Source organism: Hypanus sabinus, chromosome 3 (genome assembly GCF_030144855.1).
Source record: "Hypanus sabinus isolate sHypSab1 chromosome 3, sHypSab1.hap1, whole genome shotgun sequence".
Lineage (NCBI taxonomy): Eukaryota > Metazoa > Chordata > Chondrichthyes > Myliobatiformes > Dasyatidae > Hypanus > Hypanus sabinus.
The window spans coordinates 113,173,233-113,183,557 of NC_082708.1; the positions used below are offsets into that span (position 1 = coordinate 113,173,233).

A 10,325-nucleotide genomic window follows, 5' to 3' on the forward strand; every position below is an offset into this window, starting at 1 on the left:
CTGGGTGGTGAGGATCTTTGACTAAAGATGCTGCTTTCTTATGACAAAGTTTCATGTAGATGCGCTCAATGGTTGGGTGGGTTTTACCCATGATATACTGGGCTGAATCCACTAGGATTTTCTGCTCAAAGTCATTGCTGTTCCATTACCAGGCCATAATGCAGCCAGTCAGCACACTTTCCACCACACATCTATAGAAGCTTGCCAAGGTTTTTGATGACACATCAAATCTCCGCGGACTCCTGAGGAAGTAGAGGCACTGTCGCGCAATTATATTTATACAATGGGTCCAGGACAGGTCCTCTGAGATAGTGAGACCCACAAACTATCCATGAGGAAGTCACTAAGATGACACAGAAGCTCATTCTTCCCAACAAAACCCATCCTGTGAATTCTGTTTCTCTTCCACTTCGCTCTTCCAGCAGTTAATTTGTTCTTTGAGCTGCCTGTTGTGAATCAAAGGTCTTGGAATATGGAAACATCCATGTCCTGTTCTGTCACTGCTGGGAAATATCCAGGAGATCCCTCACACTTCACGTCCCAAATTTCATACTTGGGAATGGGAAGTTGCCTGTGCGTGACTTATTTTAACAGCAGAGAGCCATTGCGAACAGGCTGTGGCCTAGGCTTAATCATGCACTGTCTTGGTTCAGTGGACAGAGGGCCCTGGATTATGCTTCATAAATATCAAAGTTCAAAGTACATTTATTATCAAAGTATGTACACATCATAAAACCTTGAGATTCATCTCCTTACAGGCAGCCAGAGAAACCCCAAAAGAATAGACTGTCAAACACTCAATGTGCAGAGAGGGGAGAAATTCCGTGCATACGATTTATACAAAAATTCAGTTTGCATACAATAAAAGTAAGCAAATAGTATTCAGAACTGAAGTTTAATGAAAGACCAAGTAGGCCACAGCCTCGGTTCATCACAGAGCCCAGTAAATGCTGCAGGACCACGGACATGAAGCCAGACATTACTGCAGCAGGAGTAGGCTGCAGCCTCAGTTTAGCACAAAGCTGAGTGAAGTTTGTGGAGCAGCAAGCAGAACTGGGCAGAACCAACCCCTCCTTGCTTCCAGTCCTGACCTTTCCAATCTGGTCCAGTGCTTAAATCTTCCAATCATCGGATTGTTCCTCGCTCTTGGACAGCTTGAGGGCCTGAACTCCGCCCCCCCCCCCCCCCGACCATGATTTGGCCCGTATCTGACCTTTCCAATTTGGCCCAGTGTTTAGATTAACCAGACATCAGGACTACTCTTGGTCCTATCTCCACTTGCCTCTGGCATGCCTCAACTGCACGTGCATGGGAATGGACATACATTTAGGTGACTCTTGGCATATAAGCATGGGAACGAATGTCTGGGCGAGCTCAAGCACAATCACAGTCGCTCCTCGTCTCCCCTCCCCCTCACTCATCCTGTCCTTGACAGTGAATGTACATGTTCACTCATTGAAATTCCTCTTGCACACTTCAATTCCAGCGAGAGCACAGACAGCTTTAAAATATATATATAAACCACTGAGCTGATGAAAATTTCTGCAAGGGATGTGACAACAAATTAGCTTAAAAGAAAAGTTCGGAATTAATGACAGGGAAAAGTGCAGAATGGAATAAAATGGAAACAGCATCCTAACTCAGTGGGCAATCAATAAGAAATATCATCAGATTACCTGAAGGTGATGCAGACAGATACCACAGTGTTAATCTTCTTCTTAGGCGGTCCTATGGGATCAAGATGGCTTGCTTCCACTTTGGTTTTGTAAGTTCTGAGGTGCATAAAGAGTTCAATGTAAGAACCACAGGCTTTTCACTCGATGCAGCAGGAAGTGCCCAAATAGGCAGGCAGGTCAGTAATTTGTTCTGTGGTGTGCTTCTGATTGTTCTTAGATTAAGTTTCTGTCTCCTGAGGACTAGCCTTAACATTCTCAACACTATCCCAAATGCTCCTTTGCCACTTAAGGCAATCATGGGCATAGCAGCACAGCTAGTAGAGCTGCTGTTTCAGATCATCAGGGACCTGGGTTCAATGCTGACTGTGGGTGCTCTTTATGTTAGGCTATCTGTTCTCCCTGTGACCACCTGGGTTTCTTGTGCTACAATTTTCTCCCACATCCCAAAAAACTGCAGTTTGGTAAATGAATTGGCGATTCCGGTAGAACCTGTGGGAGTTTGGTCCGAAGGTGGGTCAAATAAATAAAAAGAGATTAACGTAGAATTAGTGTGAATAAGTATTTGATGGTCTGCGGGGTTGTTGGATGGAAAAGCTGGCTTCTGTGCTATATATCTTTATGACTGTGTGGAAACGTTGGAGTTGAGGCTCGAAGAAAGACAATGAAAAATGTTGGAGCAATGATTCAGCATTGCTTGATGTAGCACCTTCACTGCAAATGATGTTTTTTTTGCTGATCCATTGGTTTGTATCATGGTGCAGACATAGAATAGAATAGATAGAATCCAAACTATGATTGGGGAAGCATCTGTTCAATGACTTGGGGAGGAGGATGAAGAGGATTTTGGTGCTCATAAAATCTCTGAAACTCCTTCTGTATCTTCTCTTCTCAAACATGGCCAATGATTTGCAACACCAGTCTGTTTATCTCCTCCCTTCCCATCATTCAGGAACCAAAAGCCCTTCTAAATGTTGCACTTCTGCTAACCAAGTGTACAGTGTTTGGTGTTTGCAATGTAGTCTCTGCACCAGAGAAGCCAAATGCAGACTGCGTGGTTGCATTGCAGAACACTGGCATTTAGACCATAGGAGCGATGCTCAACTTCTTGTTGCCTACTACTTGAATTCTCTATTTCATTCCAGTCTGATCTTTCTCTATGTGCTCTCATGAACTTTACTACGCAAACATGAGGAACAGTATCTTATTTTCTGAATAGGCACACGCCAGCCTTTCAGAATCAATACTGAATACTCCATCTTCCAACAAGATGCCTGCCAGAACCGGCCAGTTTTGCTATAATTAATACTATAAACACAAGAAATCCTACAGATGCTGGGAGTCAGGAGCAATGCACGCAAAATGCTGATGGAACTCAGCAGAACAGGCAGCATCTAAGGAAATCAATATTTATTCATTTCCATCTATGAGGCCTGACCTGCTGAGTTCCTCCAGCACTTTGTGTGTGCTATCTGTAATACTGTCTAAGTTTATTCTCTCTCACCGTAAGCTCACAGCAGTGTAGTGGTTATCATAACGCTTTACAGTGCAGGCAAGCTGGGGTTCAATTCCCACTGCTGCCTGTAAGGAGTTCTCCCCTGACTGCGTGGGTTTCCTCTGGGTGCTCCAGTTTCCTCCCACAGTCCAAAGACCTACTGGTTGGCAGGTTAATTAGTCATTGCAAATTTTCCCATAATTAGGCTAGGATTAAATCGGGGGATTGCTGGGCACCATGGCTCAAAGTCCCAGAAGGACCCATTCCACTCTATATTGCAATAAATAAATTTTAAAAACACAACATATGGCCATTAATAGAAGGCTGGCTGGCTAACAAGAAACAGAGAGCAGGCATAAATGTTTTTCTCTCTGGTTGGCAAGATATAACGTGTTCTGTGCCACAGGGATCAGTGCTGGAGCCTGACTTTTAACAATTGATATAAATGACTTTGATAAAAATCCTGAACGTATGGTTGTTGAATTTACTGTTGACACGAAGAGAGGTTGGAAGGTAAGTTGCATTCAGTTCTGGTTGCATCATTACCAGAAAGATGTGGAGACTAATTGAGAAGGTCCAGAAAACGTATACCAGGATGCCTTCTGGATCAGAGAGCATGTGTTGTACGGAGATGTTGCACAAATCTGAGTTGTTTTCTCTGGAGTGGCAGAGGCTGAAAGAAAACCTAATAGAAGTTTATAAAATATGAGAGTCATATAGAGTAACGTAAAATAGTGCTCTATTATTGAATAGTAGATAGGTTAAAATACTGAGTAGAGAGCCAGTATCTTTCCCTTGAGTCAATGTGTCTAATATTAAATGAATTGCATTTAATGAGAGAGGAGGAATATTCAAAGTCAATATGCAAGCCAGGTTTTTTGTATCACGGGTGGCGGTTGCCTGGACTACACTGCTAGGATTGGTGGTGGAGATAGATACACTTAGATAAGTACATGAATATGCGGAGAATGGACTGATATATACCACATGAAGATAGAAATGATTAAGTGGTATTAGCTCAGCACAACATTGTGGGGACCTGTACCTGTGCCCCTTTGTTCTATGTTCTCCATTGTGAAATGAATATAAGAAATCTACATAGGATGGGCACTCAGTGGCCATTTTATTAGATACACCTGCACGCCTGCAAATTAATGTAAATATCTAATCAGCCAATCACATGGCAGCAACTCAAAGCATAGAAACACGCAGACATGGTTATGAGGTTCATTGCTGTTCAGACCGAACATTAGAATGGGGAAGAAATGTGATCTAAGTGACTTTGACCATGGATTGATTGATGGTGCCAGGCGAGGTGGTTTGGGTCTCTCAGAAACTGCTGATCTTCTGGGAATTTTACACACAATTCTCTCTAGAGTTTACGGAGAATGATGCAAAAAAAAAAAAACAAAACAAAAACATCTAAAGTGTGACAGTTCTGTGGGTGAAAATGTCTTGTTAATAAGAGAAGAGAGGTCAGAGGAAAATGGCCAGACTGATTCAAAATGGCAGGAAGGCAACAGTAACTCATTACAACAGTGGTGTGCAGAAGAGCATTTCTGAATGACATCAAACCTTGAAGCGGACAGGTTAAAGCAGCAGAAGACCAGGAATGTACATACACTCTGTAGCCACTTTATTAGGTACAAGATATGATTCATGTGATAGGTTATATGTGTGAGCAAAGATGTAGTGAATGGAATGTAACATGGAAAACTAAAATTTTTCATTTTGACAGGAGAAACATGTAATCCAAACAGTGAGAAACTGTAGAACTCTGAGATGCAGCGTGTATGATTTTCTGAAGTCTTGTATGTGGGTAAAGCAAGTGATTAGGCAAGCTAACAGAATGTTATTGTTTATTGCAAAAGGAATTGAATACTAAAGTAAGGAGGTAATGCTTTGGTTACGTAAGGCAATAGTGAAACATCTTTATTTCTATCTTTGTTGTCTCATTTTTTTCCTTTTCAAGGTTCTTTTGAAGACCCTGACCTGGAGTTACACTCTGACTTCGATTCTTTGCAAGAATGGGACTCACTGTCGGGGCTTCACGACCGGCCGCATTTTGAAATCCCATGGACGTGGCCTGGAAGCCGAGTGTGCCTTCAGGGTTCTGGGTTTTCATGGCTTTGGGGGCGTGCTAACAGAAGCATCGCGGGAGAACACGGGACATTGGGAGCAGCTGGCTAGCTGCTGGGGCTTGCGTGACTGGAGTGTTGTGCCTTTTTGGTGCCGACTCTCTGGGCGCAGAGCTTGGAAAAAGTAATGCAATAAACTCTTAACATCATAAATCAATGAGTTGTTTGTTATGTCTCCCCTCTCGCTGTGAAACAGCACACCTCTTTTAACATTTTTTGGGGGGAAAGGGAGGGAGGGAAGGAGAGAGAGAGAGAGAGAGAGAGAGAGAGAGAGAGAGAGAGAGAGAGAGAGAGACTTCTTGTGCATGGGAGGGGAAGTTGGGGGGGCTTTGGGGTTCTAACATTTGAACTGTCATTCATTCTTTGGGGCACTTCTCTGTTTTCATAGATGTCTGTGAAGAAATTGAATTCCAGGATGTACAGTATATTGTATGCATTTCTCTGACATTAAACGTACCTTTTGAAACCTATTGAAACTGTATCTGTAGAACCAAGTACTGTATTGTTTTCTCTATTATGAGAAATATTCAAATACATTGGGAGCAGTTAAAATCTCATTCCTCTAGACTTTAGGAACTATAGCTTGGTGAACAATTGCCCACTCCTCACTTGCAGGTATCTCAGGTGGTCTCCACTTCCTCATTAACACTCCATCTTTGATATAATATCCAAATGGCACTTTCTCAATCCCATCACCTGAGAGAGCTTTTCCTTTTAAAGCTTCAATCTCAGGGTCTCAGTTCTGTTCTGCTATGAACTCCTTCCTACACAGAGAGAAATCTTTATCGTCAGATTTAATACTTGGATCCTGGTGAAACAATGAAGGCAGAAAAGACCCTGACAAGTCATCAAAATCGGAATCGTGACTTTGGCTATCATGGGTAGCAGAACCATGCTGCACAGAACTATCTGCAATGGCTGACTTCTTAGCCATACTTCGAGTTACTGCACAGGAGGGATAAATGGTAGAATCCATCTGTGGGTCCTCAATGGTTGGGTTAGTGGTCAGCTGCACTGCCGGAACACCTTTACCATCTGCTAGGTCATTCCCTAACAACAACGTGACATCTCCCACCAGTAAACTGGAGCATAGTCCTATCTTAACAGGTCCCAAAACCAACCCTAACTGTAAAGTAACCTTGTACAATGGCACAGAAACAATGCTGGCCCCAGTGCCTTTAGTAAGATTTACCTCACCAGTGTCAGTCTCATCACTAAACTTCAGAACACTGTCCAATATAAGTGACTTAGAAGCCCCAGCATCTCGAAGGATTTTCACTGGTACCAGGGTTGACCCTTTCTTTGCTGACACAAACCCATCTGACATAAAATGATTGAATCACTTCCTAACTCAGTCAGATCTCTCAGTCCTTAACTGAGCCTCATCAGAATGTGCAGACCGCTATGGGTTTATAGGTGTTTCACAATGCTGAATACAAGCATCTGGGACCACCTCGTTTTCAGGACAGAACAATTAGCCATAACATGACCAGTTCTCTCACAATGGTGACAAGTAGGACTAGACAGTTTCTCCTTCAACTGCTTACCTTTGTCACTAGTCCCAGCTTTAATTTCTGGCTTACCGTGACTATCCGTGCTACTCTTTTGGAAGGTCCTACTTGGGGTAAACTTAACCTTGTGGATTAAAGAGAACTGATCTGCTAATCTAGCAGGCTCCTGCAAAGTGGCAACATCCTTTTCATCTAAATATGCCTTTATGTCATTAGGGATGCACCTCTTAAATTCTTCAACTAAAACCAACTCTTTCAGGCTGTTAAAATTATCATTCACATTTTTAGATGTGCACCAGTTGCCAAAACACACAAACTTCTCATAAGCAAATTCCACATAAGTCTGGTTCACAAATTTCGTCAAATTTCTAAACCTTTGCCTATAGGCTTCTGGAACCAATTCATAGGCTTTAAGTGCAGTCCTTTTCACTGTTTCATAGTTAACTGCATCTCCAATTGATAAGGCAGAGTAAGCTTGTTGAGCCTTACCCTTAATTGCACTCTGTAACAAAACAGACCAGCTTTCTTTTGGTCACTTTAGGCTCTGAGCAACCTTCTCAAAATGCTGGAAGTATTTATCAACTTTAGTCTCATCAAATAGAGGGACCAATTTAACTTCTTGGCTGGCAATAAATGGTATGACCAGCTCCTTAGAGCCCGCAACTTCTCTTTCGAGCCTTAACTTATCCATTTTAAACCACCCCTGTCTTTCTGCTTCTTCTGTCTGTTTGTCTGCTTCTCTGGCTCAAACTGCCTCTGTCTCTCTTTTTCCTCAGCCTCTAATTTAAATATATCAAGCTTCATTTGTTCTAGTCATAACTGGATCTCCTCTTTACTCACAGGAAACCTCTTTAACACCTCCTCATCAAACACCTGCGTAGATATATAGTGCTCAACTATTTTCCACTGAATCTCCGGCTTCCTCATAGCCCACTTTATCTCAGTAAGATTCAGCTTATTAGCAATGGCCATCAATTCATCCTTTTTGGCCTTCTCTAATGCCTCAGGGGTTGGCGCTTCCAGAAATGCCCCAAAATCCATTGCTGCTGATTTCCACAGCCAAGTAAATCAAAAGAGAAGTAGCCAATAGGATCAATAATCAATCAATAAGCTCCAAATTTGCTCATGTTGCGGACGAGAAATGAACCAGCAGCAATAGATTACACATAGGGTCTGGTTTTAATGATAAAACCATTATCTTTATTAGTTAATACATAATATAGTAACTCAAATATGATAAACATAAGTTACCTGTATTAGGTGTATACATGTGTATAAAACTAACTCCCAAACTATCAAGCTTGGGGAACAAGTCCTGAGATGGTAAAATAGGGAAGTCCAGTCATCTATGGAATAAATGATGGGAGAGAGATATTTGTAATCCACGTTGTAATGGAGAGAAAAGGTAAGTACGAAGTATTCCACAGGTTCCACACTGGTAAAATGAGATAACAGTCGCCATAGATCTTGTCCACCATGTCGTTCCAAATCCATGTACAAATTATCACCAAAAGTGATCTGTCACAGGACTATAATCTTCCAATAGTTACCACACAACACACCCAGGCAAGGGCTGCACAACTGGGCCCTCAAGAATCCACTCCTATGGATTATACAAAGTCACTATCACACATTTGTTGTGTACTGTATGCTGATGTTTAAGCCAATCTTTTGGGCTTAACAGAGTTCCAAACCATCACAGTGACAAACTGAAGTTTCAGTTTGCCTATCCAGTCTCTTCTCTCTGTCTCTCTCTTTCAACTGAAGGTCGCTCTCTCTCTGTCTGTGTAAAAATCCAAACCAAATCGCTTCAGCCTGTGACAGACATCATAGTCCCTCGTCTCTATGTCTCTAAGTGTGAGCTTTTTAAATCTCTTCATCAAGTGGTTGAAAAAACAACCTTTGAATACTTTTAAGATAAAAGTAGATAAATGCTTGAAAAACAAAAAGGTGAAAGTTTAACAATTTAAGTTGTTAAATTAGGTCTGTGATCTTAAGACCATAATATGTAGCAGCAGAATTAGACCACTTGGCCCATCAAGTCTGGTCTTCCATTTCATCATGGCTGATCCTTTTTCTCTCTCAGCCCCAATCCTTTTCCCCTTATAACCTCATGCTCAGACTAATCAAGAATCTATCAACCTCTTCCTTAAATATGACCTGGCCTCCACAGCTGCTTGTGGTAACGAATTCTACAGGTTCACCATGTAAATTTGAGGGTTCAAGTTACTTACTACTGTTCCCAAATCATAAATATTCATATCATAAGCTTACTTACATTTCAGTTATTAATTTTGTTCTCTGTAAAATGTTTAAAATAGTTTCAAATGTTCCTCTTTACTTCTTTGTTTCTTGTCTTTGAGAATTCTTCATTGCAACTAGCTGCAGTTGTGTTATAGGAGGTTAGCAGTGAGCAGCTTGTTTTGCCACTAACCATACAACCGGGCGAATAAATCAATCACCTTTGGACATTGGTTCAGAACATTTTCTTCTAAACGGTACATGAGGCTATTCTGATAGACAGAAAAGAGTACACATGCCAGCTTAATGAAAACTTTGATTCTGATTCAGGTCTGGTTCCAGATGACTTCACTATTTCATTTAGCATTTCCTCTTCTAGATGTCAAATGTTACAAAATATATTCTTAAAGGAATCTTTTAATTCCCAAACACGTTTAATTTGTAACACTCCAGAGTCTGGACTGATCAACACTGGGCAAGGGCCTTGCAGCTATTGTGCTGGATAATGGTCTGAGCATGTAATATTTCAATTGTTTCCATGCATTCTGCTGCTAAATCATGTAAAAGATGAATGTAATCTTAACAGTTTCATTTTTAATGTGGGATGTAGATTAATGTCAAACTCTCCCATCCCTAACAGACAAAGGCATAGCCAAATAAGATGTATGTTAATAAAATAATTATAACAGAACTAAAGGAACTCAATCCAGTGTCTGTTTTATAAAGACAGAATGTAGTTGGTGTACACAGACCAGACGATTCTTCCATCAATTGCTATTCTGTTTCAAATGCCTGTTACGTTAGGCAGACTGAAAGTCATCCTACCAGCAATGCAGAAACTCATCCAATGATGGCTATTCAGTACTCACATTACAATTGTTGGGTCTGTTCAGAATTAGGGTCTACCAAACTGCCCCTTGCACTTTGAAAGGCTACCAACCTTTACTCTGTGGGTGTTCAAAACAGCAATGTTACCAAATACTTACCCGTGTAGAAACATGGTCCAGTCGGACATGCATATCTTCAGCTGGAGACAATGGTATAGCTAATGATTGGTGAAATTTAATCTATAATTGAAGCACTCAAGAAGAAATTGTGTGATTTTCATGAAGTGAGTATGTTGTAACTGACTAAAACTGAGCCACACAGAAGTGGTAACTGGGACATACAAAAATCTTTAATCACATAACGAACCACCAGGAGAGACAGAGAGTCCAGGATGGTCCAGATAATCTCACTCTCCAAACACAATGTTTTATACTTCTTC

General features: G+C 41.3%; 1 long non-coding RNA gene across 3 annotated transcripts in view; it reads right to left on the reverse strand.

The window, feature by feature from the left end:
* LOC132391582 (uncharacterized) overlaps positions 1-10,077 on the reverse strand; it is a 63,254-nt gene extending 53,177 nt beyond the window's left edge. The window contains exons 1-2 of one of the 3 annotated variants that reach the window (XR_009511271.1): positions 10,045-10,077; positions 1,677-1,772 (exon numbers count right to left, since the gene is read on the reverse strand). This is a non-coding gene — a long non-coding RNA (uncharacterized LOC132391582). Of the gene's footprint in view, positions 1-1,676; positions 1,773-8,068; positions 8,164-9,095; positions 9,242-10,044 lie in introns of those variants that run through there. The other 2 variants (XR_009511270.1, XR_009511272.1) reach the window with 2 other exon arrangements.
* Between the last annotated feature and the right edge of the window lie 248 nt (positions 10,078-10,325).